Below are 13,050 nucleotides of genomic sequence, written 5' to 3'. Positions count from 1 at the left end.
AAAAAAGTTCGAAAAAATTTTGTCCAAAAAAAAAGTTCGAAAAATTGTGGGACCAAAAAAATTTAGACCCAAAAAAAAGTTCGAAAAAATTTTGACCCAAAAAAAAGTTCGAAAAGTTTTGGGACCAAAAAAATTTAGACCCAAAAAAAACTTCGAAAAAATTTTGACCCAAAAGAAAGTTCGAAAAGTTTTGGGACCAAAAAAATTTTGACCAAAAAAAAAAGTTCGAAAAATTTTGGGACCAAAAAAATTTTGACCCAAAAAAAAGTTCGAAAAATTTTGGGACCAAAAAAATTTTGACCCAAAAAAAAGTTCGAAAAATTTTGGGACAAAAAAAATTTGACCCAAAAAAAAGTTCGAAAAATTTTGGGACCAAAAAAATTTGACCCAAAAAAAAGTTCGAAAAAATTTAGGACCAAAAAAAATTTGACCCAAAAAAAAGTTCGAAAAATTTTGGGACCAAAAAAATTTTGACCCAAAAGAAAGTTCGAAAAATTTTGGGACCAAAAAATTTTGACCCAAAAAAAGTTCGAAAAAATTTTGACCCAAAAAAAAGTTCGAAGAATTTTGGGACCAAAAAAATTTTGACCAAAAAAAAAGTTCGAAAAATTTTGGGACCAAAAAAAATTTGACCCAAAAAATAGTTCGAAAAAATTTTGACCCAAAAAAATTTTGAGCAAAAAAAAAATTTTGACCCAAAAAAAAGTTCGAAAAAATTTTGACCCAAAAAAATTATGACCCAAAAAAAAGTTCGAAAAATTTTGGGACCAAAAAAATTTTGACCCAAAAAAAAGTTCGAAAAACTTTTGACCCAAAAAAAAGTTCGAAAAGATTTGGGACCAAGAAAATTTTGATCCAAAAAAAATTTCGAAAAAATTTTGACCCAAAACAAAGTTCGAAAAATTTTGGGACCAAAAAAATTTTGACCAAAAAAAAGTTCGAAAAATTTTGGGACCAAAAAAATTTTGACCCAAAAAAAAGTTCGAAAAGTTTTGGGACCAAAAAAATTTTGACCCAAAAAAAAGTTCGAAAAATTTTGGGACTAAAAAAATTTTGAGTCAAAAAAAAGTTCGAAAAATTTTGGGAACAAAAATCTTTTGACCCAAAAAAAAGTTCGAAAAGTTTTGGGACCAAAAAAATTTTGACCAAAAAAATAGTTCGAAAAATTTTGGGACCAAAAAAATTTTGACCCAAAAAAAAGTTCGAAAAAATTTTGTCCAAAAAAAAAGTTCGAAAAATTGTGGGACCAAAAAAATTTAGACCCAAAAAAAAGTTCGAAAAAATTTTGACCCAAAAAAAAGTTCGAAAAGTTTTGGGACCAAAAAAATTTAGACCCAAAAAAAACTTCGAAAAAATTTTGACCCAAAAGAAAGTTCGAAAAGTTTTGGGACCAAAAAAATTTTGACCAAAAAAAAAAGTTCGAAAAATTTTGGGACCAAAAAAATTTTGACCCAAAAAAAAGTTCGAAAAATTTTGGGACCAAAAAAATTTTGACCCAAAAAAAAGTTCGAAAAATTTTGGGACAAAAAAAATTTGACCCAAAAAAAAGTTAGAAAAATTTTGGGACCAAAAAAATTTTGACCCAAAAAAAACTTCGAAAAATCTTGGGACCAAAAAAAATTTGACCCAAAAAAAAGTTCGAAAAATTTTGGGACCAAAAAAATTTTGACCCAAAAAAAAGTTCGAAAAATTTTGGGACCAAAAAAAATTTGACCCAAAAAAAAGTTAGAAAAATTTTGGGACCAAAAAAATTTGACCCAAAAAAAAGTTCGAAAAATTTTGGGACCAAAAAAATTTTGACCCAAAAAAAACTTCGAAAAATTTTGGGACAAAAAAATTTGACACGAAAAAAAGTTCGAAAAATTTTGGGACCAAAAAAATTTTGACCCAAAAAAAACTTCGAAAAATCTTGGGACCAAAAAAAATTTGACCCAAAAAAAAGTTCGAAAAATTTTGGGACCAAAAAAATTTTGACCCAAAAAAAACTTCGAAAAATTTTGGGACCAAAAAAAATTTGACCCAAAAAAAAGTTCGAAAAAATTTTGACCCAAAAAAATTTTGAGCAAAAAAAAATTTTGAACCAAAGAAAACTTCGAAAAAATTTTGACCCAAAAAAAAGTTTGAAAAATTTTGGGAACAAAAAAATTTTGACCAAAAAAAAAAGTTCGAAAAATTTTGGGACCAAAAAAAATTTTCGACAAAAAAAAAGTTAGAAAAATTTTGGGACCAAAAAAATTTTGACCCAAAAAAAAGTTTGAAAAATTTTGGACCAAAAAAATTTGGACCCAAAAAAATGTTCGAAAAATTTTGACCCAAAAAAATTTTGAGCAAAAAAAAATTTTGAACCAAAGAAAACTTCGAAAAAATTTTGACCCAAAAAAAAGATTGAAAAATTTTGGGAACAAAAAAATTTTGACCAAAAAAAAAAGTTCGAAAAATTTTGGGACCAAAAAAAATTTTAGACAAAAAAAAAGTTAGAAAAATTTTGGGACAAAAAAAATTTTGACCCAAAAAAAACTTCGAAAAATCTTGGGACCAAAAAAAATTTGACCCAAAAAAAAGTTCGAAAAATTTTGGGACCAAAAAAATTTTGACCCAAAAAAAAGTTAGAAAAATTTTGGGACCAAAAAAATTTGACCCAAAAAAAAGTTCGAAAAATTTTGGGACCAAAAAAATTTTGACCGAAAAAAAACTTCGAAAAATTTTGGGACAAAAAAATTTGACACGAAAAAAAGTTCGAAAATTTTTGGGACCAAAAAAATTTTGACCCAAAAAAAACTTCGAAAAATCTTGGGACCAAAAAAAATTTGACCCAAAAAAAAGTTCGAAAAATTTTGGGACCAAAAAAATTTTGACCCAAAAAAAACTTCGAAAAATTTTGGGACCAAAAAAAATTTGACCCAAAAAAAAGTTCGAAAAAATTTTGACCCAAAAAAATTTTGAGCAAAAAAAAATTTTGAACCAAAGAAAACTTCGAAAAAATTTTGACCCAAAAAAAAGTTTGAAAAATTTTGGGAACAAAAAAATTTTGACCAAAAAAAAAAGTTCGAAAAATTTTGGGACCAAAAAAAATTTTCGACAAAAAAAAAGTTAGAAAAATTTTGGGACCAAAAAAATTTTGACCCAAAAAAAAGTTTGAAAAATTTTGGACCAAAAAAATTTGGACCCAAAAAAAAGTTCGAAAAATTTTGACCCAAAAAAATTTTGAGCAAAAAAAAATTTTGAACCAAAGAAAACTTCGAAAAAATTTTGACCCAAAAAAAAGATTGAAAAATTTTGGGAACAAAAAAATTTTGACCAAAAAAAAAAGTTCGAAAAATTTTGGGACCAAAAAAAATTTTAGACAAAAAAAAAGTTAGAAAAATTTTGGGACAAAAAAAATTTTGACCCAAAAAAAAGTTCGAAAAATTTTGGGACCAAAAAAATTTTGACCCAAAAAAAAGTTCGAAAAACTTTTGACCCAAAAAAAAGTTCGAAAAGATTTGGGACCAAGAAAATTTTGATCCAAAAAAAATTTCGAAAAAATTTTGACCCAAAACAAAGTTCGAAAAATTTTGGGACCAAAAAAATTTTGACCAAAAAAAAAGTTCGAAAAATTTTGGGACCAAAAAAATTTTCACCCAAAAAAAAGTTCGAAAAGTTTTGGGACCAAAAAAATTTTGACCAAAAAAAAAGTTCGAAAAATTTTGGGACCAAAAAAATTTTGAGTCAAAAAAAAGTTCGAAAAATTTTGGGAACAAAAATCTTTTGACCCAAAAAAAAGTTTGAAAAATTTTGGGACCAAAAAAATTTTGACCCAAAAGAAAGTTCGAAAAATGTTGGGACCAAAAAAATTTTGACCCAAAAAAAAGTTCGAAAAAATTTTGACCCAAAAATATTTGGACCCAAAAAAAAGTTCGAAAAATTTTGGGACCAAAAAAATTTTGACCCAAAAAAAAGTTCGAAAAACTTTTGACCCAAAAAAAAGTTCGAAAAGTTTTGGGACCAAAAAATTTTTGATCCAAAAAAAATTTCGAAAAAATTTTGACCCAAAAAAAAGTTCGAAAAATTTTGGGACTAAAAAAATTTTGACCAAAAAAAAAGTTCGGAAAATTTTGGGACCAAAAAAATTTTGACCCAAAAAAAAGTTCGAAAAGTTTTGGGACCAAAAAAATTTTGACCAAAAAAAAAGTTCGAAAAATTTTGGGACCAAAAAAATTTTGAGTCAAAAAAAAGTTCGAAAAATTTTGGGAACAAAAATCTTTTGACCCAAAAAAAAGTTCGAAAAATTTTGGGACCAAAAAAATTTTGACCCAAAAGAAAGTTCGAAAAATGTTGGGACCAAAAAAATTTTGACCCAAAAAAAAGTTCGAAAAAATTTTGACCCAAAAAAAAGTTTGTAAAATTTTGGACCAAAAAAATTTGGACCCAAAAAAAAGTTCGAAAAATTTTGTTACCAAAAAAATTTTGACCCAAAAAAAAGTTCGAAAAAATTTTGACCCAAAAAAAAGTTCGAAAAGTTTTGGGACCAAAAAAATTTTGATCCAAAAAAAATTTCGAAAAAATTTTGACCCAAAAAAAAGTTCGAAAAGTTTTGGGACCAAAAAAATTTTGACCAAAAAAAAAGTTCGAAAAATTTTGGGACCAAAAAAATTTTGACCCAAAAAAAAGTTCGAAAAATTTTGGGACCAAAAAAATTTTAACCCAAAAAAAAGTTCGAAAAATTTTGGGACCAAAAAAATTTGACCCAAAAAAAAAGTTCGAAAAAATTTAGGACCAAAAAAAATTTGACCCAAAAAAAAGTTCGAAAAATTTTGGGACCAAAAAATTTTGACCCAAAAAAAGTTCGAAAAAATTTTGACCCAAAAAAAAGTTCGAAAAATTTTGGGACCAAAAAAATTTTGACCAAAAAAAAAGTTCGAAAAATTTTGGGACCAAAAAAAATTTGACCCAAAAAATAGTTCGAAAAAATTTTGACCCAAAAAAATTTTGAGCAAAAAAAAAATTTTGACCCAAAAAAAAGTTCGAAAAAATTTTGACCCAAAAAAATTATGACCCAAAAAAAAGTTCGAAAAATTTTGGGACCAAAAAAATTTTGACCCAAAAAAAAGTTCGAAAAACTTTTGACCCAAAAAAAAGTTCGAAAAGATTTGGGACCAAGAAAATTTTGATCCAAAAAAAATTTCGAAAAAATTTTGACCCAAAACAAAGTTCGAAAAATTTTGGGACCAAAAAAATTTTGACCAAAAAAAAGTTCGAAAAATTTTGGGACCAAAAAAATTTTGACCCAAAAAAAAGTTCGAAAAGTTTTGGGACCAAAAAAATTTTGAGTCAAAAAAAAGTTCGAAAAATTTTGGGACCAAAAAAATTTTGACCCAAAAAAAAGTTCGAAAAGTTTTGGGACCAAAAAAATTTTGACCAAAAAAAAAGTTCGAAAAATTTTGGGACCAAAAAAATTTTGACCCAAAAAAAAGTTCGAAAAAATTTTGTCCAAAAAAAAAGTTCGAAAAATTGTGGGACTAAAAAAATTTAGACCCAAAAAAAAGTTCGAAAAAATTTTGACCCAAAAAAAAGTTCGAAAAGTTTTGGGACCAAAAAAATTTAGACCCAAAAAAAACTTCGAAAAAATTTTGACCCAAAAGAAAGTTCGAAAAGTTTTGGGACCAAAAAAATTTTGACCAAAAAAAAAAGTTCGAAAAATTTTGGGACCAAAAAAATTTTGACCCAAAAAAAAGTTCGAAAAATTTTGGGACCAAAAAAATTTTGACCCAAAAAAAAGTTCGAAAAATTTTGGGACCAAAAAAAATTTGACCCAAAAAAAAGTTCGAAAAATTTTGGGACCAAAAAAATTTGACCCAAAAAAAAGTTCGAAAAATTTTGGGACCAAAAAAATTTTGACCCAAAAAAAACTTCGAAAAATTTTGGGACAAAAAAATTTGACACAAAAAAAAGTTCGAAAAATTTTGGGACCAAAAAAATTTTGACCCAAAAAAAACTTCGAAAAATCTTGGGACCAAAAAAAATTTGACCCAAAAAAAAGTTCGAAAAATTTTGGGACCAAAAAAATTTTGACCCAAAAAAAACTTCGAAAAATTTTGGGACCAAAAAAAATTTGACCCAAAAAAAAGTTCGAAAAAATTTTGACCCAAAAAAATTTTGAGCAAAAAAAAATTTTGAACCAAAGAAAACTTCGAAAAAATTTTGACCCAAAAAAAAGTTTGAAAAATTTTGGGAACAAAAAAATTTTGACCAAAAAAATAAGTTCGAAAAATTTTGGGACCAAAAAAAATTTTCGACAAAAAAAAAGTTAGAAAAATTTTGGGACAAAAAAAATTTTGACCCAAAAAAAAGTTTGAAAAATTTTGGACCAAAAAAATTTGGACCCAAAAAAAAGTTCGAAAAATTTTGGGACCAAAAAAATTTTGACCCAAAAAAAAGTTCGAAAAACTTTTGACCCAAAAAAAAGTTCGAAAAGATTTGGGACCAAGAAAATTTTGATCCAAAAAAAATTTCGAAAAAATTTTGACCCAAAACAAAGTTCGAAAAATTTTGGGACCAAAAAAATTTTGACCAAAAAAAAAGTTCGAAAAATTTTGGGACCAAAAAAATTTTCACCCAAAAAAAAGTTCGAAAAGTTTTGGGACCAAAAAAATTTTGACCAAAAAAAAAGTTCGAAAAATTTTGGGACCAAAAAAATTTTGAGTCAAAAAAAAGTTCGAAAAATTTTGGGAACAAAAATCTTTTGACCCAAAAAAAAGTTCGAAAAATTTTGGGACCAAAAAAATTTTGACCCAAAAGAAAGTTCGAAAAATGTTGGGACCAAAAAAATTTTGACCCAAAAAAAAGTTCGAAAAAATTTTGACCCAAAAATATTTGGACCCAAAAAAAAGTTCGAAAAATTTTGGGACCAAAAAAATTTTGACCCAAAAAAAAGTTCGAAAAACTTTTGACCCAAAAAAAAGTTCGAAAAGTTTTGGGACCAAAAAATTTTTGATCCAAAAAAAATTTCGAAAAAATTTTGACCCAAAAAAAAGTTCGAAAAATTTTGGGACTAAAAAAATTTTGACCAAAAAAAAAGTTCGGAAAATTTTGGGACCAAAAAAATTTTGACCCAAAAAAAAGTTCGAAAAGTTTTGGGACCAAAAAAATTTTGACCAAAAAAAAAGTTCGAAAAATTTTGGGACCAAAAAAATTTTGAGTCAAAAAAAAGTTCGAAAAATTTTGGGAACAAAAATCTTTTGACCCAAAAAAAAGTTCGAAAAATTTTGGGACCAAAAAAATTTTGACCCAAAAGAAAGTTCGAAAAATTTTGGGACCAAAAAATTTTGACCCAAAAAAAGTTCGAAAAAATTTTGACCCAAAAAGAAGTTCGAAAAATTTTGGGACCAAAAAAATTTTGACCAAAAAAAAAGTTCGAAAAATTTTGGGACCAAAAAAAATTTGACCCAAAAAATAGTTCGAAAAAATTTTGACCCAAAAAAATTTTGAGCAAAAAAAAAATTTTGACCCAAAAAAAAGTTCGAAAAAATTTTGACCCAAAAAAATTATGACCCAAAAAAAAGTTCGAAAAATTTTGGGACCAAAAAAATTTTGACCCAAAAAAAAGTTCGAAAAACTTTTGACCCAAAAAAAAGTTCGAAAAGATTTGGGACCAAGAAAATTTTGATCCAAAAAAAATTTCGAAAAAATTTTGACCCAAAACAAAGTTCGAAAAATTTTGGGACCAAAAAAATTTTGACCAAAAAAAAGTTCGAAAAATTTTGGGACCAAAAAAATTTTGACCCAAAAAAAAGTTCTAAAAGTTTTGGGACCAAAAAAATTTTGACCAAAAAAAAAGTTCGAAAAATTTTGGGACTAAAAAAATTTTGAGTCAAAAAAAAGTTCGAAAAATTTTGGGAACAAAAATCTTTTGACCCAAAAAAAAGTTCGAAAAGTTTTGGGACCAAAAAAATTTTGACCAAAAAAAAAGTTCGAAAAATTTTGGGACCAAAAAAATTTTGACCCAAAAAAAAGTTCGAAAAAATTTTGTCCAAAAAAAAAGTTCGAAAAATTGTGGGACCAAAAAAATTTAGACCCAAAAAAAAGTTCGAAAAAATTTTGACCCAAAAAAAAGTTCGAAAAGTTTTGGGACCAAAAAAATTTAGACCCAAAAAAAACTTCGAAAAAATTTTGACCCAAAAGAAAGTTCGAAAAGTTTTGGGACCAAAAAAATTTTGACCAAAAAAAAAAAGTTCGAAAAATTTTGGGACCAAAAAAATTTTGACCCAAAAAAAAGTTCGAAAAATTTTGGGACCAAAAAAATTTTGACCAAAAAAAAAGTTCGAAAAATTTTGGGACAAAAAAAATTTGACCCAAAAAAAAGTTAGAAAAATTTTGGGACCAAAAAAATTTTGACCCAAAAAAAGTTCGAAAAATCTTGGGACCAAAAAAAATTTGACCCAAAAAAAAGTTCGAAAAGTTTTGGGACCAAAAAAATTTTGACCAAAAAAAAAGTTCGAAAAATTTTGGGACCAAAAAAATTTTGAGTCAAAAAAAAGTTCGAAAAATTTTGGGAACAAAAATCTTTTGACCCAAAAAAAAGTTCGAAAAATTTTGGGACCAAAAAAATTTTGACCCAAAAGAAAGTTCGAAAAATGTTGGGACCAAAAAAATTTTGACCCAAAAAAAAGTTCGAAAAAATTTTGACCCAAAAATATTTGGACCCAAAAAAAAGTTCGAAAAATTTTGGGACCAAAAAAATTTTGACCCAAAAAAAAGTTCGAAAAACTTTTGACCCAAAAAAAAGTTCGAAAAGTTTTGGGACCAAAAAATTTTTGATCCAAAAAAAATTTCGAAAAAATTTTGACCCAAAAAAAAGTTCGAAAAATTTTGGGACTAAAAAAATTTTGACCAAAAAAAAAGTTCGGAAAATTTTGGGACCAAAAAAATTTTGACCCAAAAAAAAGTTCGAAAAGTTTTGGGACCAAAAAAATTTTGACCAAAAAAAAAGTTCGAAAAATTTTGGGACCAAAAAAATTTTGAGTCAAAAAAAAGTTCGAAAAATTTTGGGAACAAAAATCTTTTGACCCAAAAAAAAGTTCGAAAAATTTTGGGACCAAAAAAATTTTGACCCAAAAAAAGTTCGAAAAAATTTTGACCCAAAAAAAAGTTCGAAAAATTTTGGGACCAAAAAAATTTTGACCAAAAAAAAAGTTCGAAAAATTTTGGGACCAAAAAAATTTTGACCCAAAAAATAGTTCGAAAAAATTTCGACCCAAAAAAATTTTGAGCAAAAAAAAAACTTTTGACCCAAAAAAAAGTTCGAAAAAATTTTGTCCCAAAAAAATTATGACCCAAGAAAAAGTTCGAAAAATTTTAAGACCAAAAAAAATTTTAACCCAAAAAAAAGTTCGAAAAAATTTTGACCAAAAAAAAAGTTCGAAAAATTTTGGGACCAAAAAAATTTTGACCCAAAAAAAAGTTCGAAAAAATTTTGACCCAAAAAAAAGTTCGAAAAGTTTTGGGACCAAAAAAATTTAGACCCAAAAAAAACTTCGAAAAAATTTTGACCCAAAAAAAAGTTCGAAAAGTTTTGGGACCAAAAAAATTTTGACCAAAAAAATAGTTCGAAAAATTTTGGGACCAAAAAAATTTTGACCCAAAAAAAAGTTCGAAAAATTTTGGGACCAAAAAAATTTTGACCCAAAAAAAACTTCGAAAAATTTTGACCCAAAAAAAAAGTTCGAAAAATTTTGGGACCAAAAAAATTTTGACCCAAAAAAAACTTTGAAAAATTTTGGGACCAAAAAAATTTGACCCAAAAAAAAGTTCGAAAAATTTTGGGACCAAAAAAATTTTGACCCAAAAAAAACGTCGAAAAATCTTGGGACCAAAAAAAATTTGACCCAAAAAAAAGTTCGAAAAATTTTGGGACCAAAAAAATTTTGACCCAAAAAAAACTTCGAAAAATTTTGGGACCAAAAAAATTTGACCCAAAAAAAAGTTCGAAAAAAATTTGACCCAAAAAAATTTTGAGCAAAAAAAAATTTTGAACCAAAGAAAATTTCGAAAAAATTTTGACCCAAAAAAAGTTTGAAAAATTTTGGGAACAAAAAAATTTTGACCAAAAAAAAAGTTCGAAAAATTTTGGGACCAAAAAAAACTTTTTATACAAAAAAAAAGTTAGAAAAATTTTGGGACTAAAAAAAATTTGACCCAAAAAAAAGTTCGAAAAAATTTTGACCAAAAAAAAAGTTCGAAAAATTTTGGGACCAAAAAAATTTTGACCCAAAAAAAAGTTCGAAAAAATTTTTACCCAAAAAAAAGTTCGAAAAGTTTTGGGACCAAAAAAATTTAGACCCAAAAAAAACTTCGAAAAAATTTTGACCCAAAAAAAAGTTCGAAAAGTTTTGGGACCAAAAAAATTTTGACCAAAAAAATAGTTCAAAAAATTTTGGGACCAAAAAAATTTTGACCCAAAAAAAAGTTCGAAAAATTTTGGGACCAAAAAAATTTTGACCCAAAAAAAAGTTCGAAAAAATTTTGACCCAAAAAAAAGTTCGAAAAGTTTTGGGACCAAAAAAATTTAGACCCAAAAAAAACTTCGAAAAAATTTTGACCCAAAAAAAAGTTCGAAAAATTTTGGGACCAAAAAAATTTTGACCAAAAAAAAAGTTCGAAAAATTTTGGGACCAAAAAAATTTTGACCCAAAAAATAGTTCGAAAAAATTTCGACCCAAAAAAATTTTGAGCAAAAAAAAAACTTTTGACCCAAAAAAAAGTTCGAAAAAATTTTGTCCCAAAAAAATTATGACCCAAGAAAAAGTTCGAAAAATTTTAAGACCAAAAAAAATTTTGACCCAAAAAAAAGTTCGAAAAAATTTTGACCAAAAAAAAAGTTCGAAAAATTTTGGGACCAAAAAAATTTTGACCCAAAAAAAAGTTCGAAAAAATTTTGACCCAAAAAAAAGTTCGAAAAGTTTTGGGACCAAAAAAATTTAGACCCAAAAAAAACTTCGAAAAAATTTTGACCCAAAAAAAAGTTCGAAAAGTTTTGGGACCAAAAAAATTTTGACCAAAAAAAAAGTTCGAAAAAATTTTGACCCAAAAAAAAGTTCGAAAAGTTTTGGGACCAAAAAAATTTAGACCCAAAAAAAACTTCGAAAAAATTTTGACCCAAAAAAAAGTTCGAAAAATTTTGGGACCAAAAAAATTTTGACCAAAAAAAAAGTTCGAAAAATTTTGGGACCAAAAAAATTTTGACCCAAAAAATAGTTCGAAAAAATTTCGACCCAAAAAAATTTTGAGCAAAAAAAAAACTTTTGACCCAAAAAAAAGTTCGAAAAAATTTTGTCCCAAAAAAATTATGACCCAAGAAAAAGTTCGAAAAATTTTAAGACCAAAAAAAATTTTGACCCAAAAAAAAGTTCGAAAAAATTTTGACCAAAAAAAAAGTTCGAAAAATTTTGGGACCAAAAAAATTTTGACCCAAAAAAAAGTTCGAAAAAATTTTGACCCAAAAAAAAGTTCGAAAAGTTTTGGGACCAAAAAAATTTAGACCCAAAAAAAACTTCGAAAAAATTTTGACCCAAAAAAAAGTTCGAAAAGTTTTGGGACCAAAAAAATTTTGACCAAAAAAATAGTTCGAAAAATTTTGGGACCAAAAAAATTTTGACCCAAAAAAAAGTTCGAAAAATTTTGGGACCAAAAAAATTTTGACCCAAAAAAAACTTCGAAAAATTTTGACCCAAAAAAAAAGTTCGAAAAATTTTGGGACCAAAAAAATTTTGACCCAAAAAAAACTTTGAAAAATTTTGGGACCAAAAAAATTTGACCCAAAAAAAAGTTCGAAAAATTTTGGGACCAAAAAAATTTTGACCCAAAAAAAACGTCGAAAAATCTTGGGACCAAAAAAAATTTGACCCAAAAAAAAGTTCGAAAAATTTTGGGACCAAAAAAATTTTGACCCAAAAAAAACTTTTGAACCAAAGAAAACTTCGAAAAAATTTTGACCCAAAAAAAAGTTTGAAAAATTTTGGGAACAAAAAAATTTTGACCAAAAAAAAAGTTCGAAAAATTTTGGGACCAAAAAAAACTTTTTATACAAAAAAAAAGTTAGAAAAATTTTGGGACCAAAAAAAATTTGACCCAAAAAAAAGTTCGAAAAAATTTTGACCAAAAAAAAAGTTCGAAAAATTTTGGGACCAAAAAAATTTTGACCCAAAAAAAAGTTCGAAAAAATTTTTACCCAAAAAAAAGTTCGAAAAGTTTTGGGACCAAAAAAATTTAGACCCAAAAAAAACTTCGAAAAAATTTTGACCCAAAAAAAAATTCGAAAAGTTTTGGGACCAAAAAAATTTTGACCAAAAAAATAGTTCAAAAAATTTTGGGACCAAAAAAATTTTGACCCAAAAAAAAGTTCGAAAAATTTTGGGACCAAAAAAATTTTGACCCAAAAAAAAAGTTAGAAAAATTTTGGGACCAAAAAAAATTTGACCCAAAAAAAAGTTCGAAAAAATTTTGACCAAAAAAAAAGTTCGAAAAATTTTGGGACCAAAAAAATTTTGACCCAAAAAAAAGTTCGAAAAAATTTTTACCCAAAAAAAAGTTCGAAAAGTTTTGGGACCAAAAAAATTTAGACCCAAAAAAAACTTCGAAAAAATTTTGACCCAAAAAAAAGTTCGAAAAGTTTTGGGACCAAAAAAATTTTGACCAAAAAAATAGTTCAAAAAATTTTGGGACCAAAAAAATTTTGACCCAAAAAAAAGTTCGAAAAATTTTGGGACCAAAAAAATTTTGACCCAAAAAAAACTTCGAAAAATTTTGACCCAAAAAAAAAGTTCGAAAAATTTTGGGACCAAAAAAATTTTGACCCAAAAAAAACTTTGAAAAATTTTGGGACCAAAAAAATTTGACCCAAAAAAAAGTTCGAAAAATTTTGGGACCAAAAAAATTTTGACCCAAAAAAAACGTCGAAAAATCTTGGGACCAAAAAAAATTTGACCCAAAAAAAAGTTCGAAAAATTTTGGGACCAAAAAAATTTTGACCCAAAAAAAACTTCGAAAAATTTTGGGACCAAAAAAAATTTGACC

This window comes from Astyanax mexicanus, chromosome 6, assembly GCF_023375975.1.
Source record: "Astyanax mexicanus isolate ESR-SI-001 chromosome 6, AstMex3_surface, whole genome shotgun sequence".
NCBI classification, from domain to species: Eukaryota; Metazoa; Chordata; class Actinopteri; order Characiformes; family Acestrorhamphidae; genus Astyanax; species Astyanax mexicanus.
The sequence above is the reverse complement of the archived record's forward strand: the minus strand, read 5'-3'. Positions refer to the sequence as shown.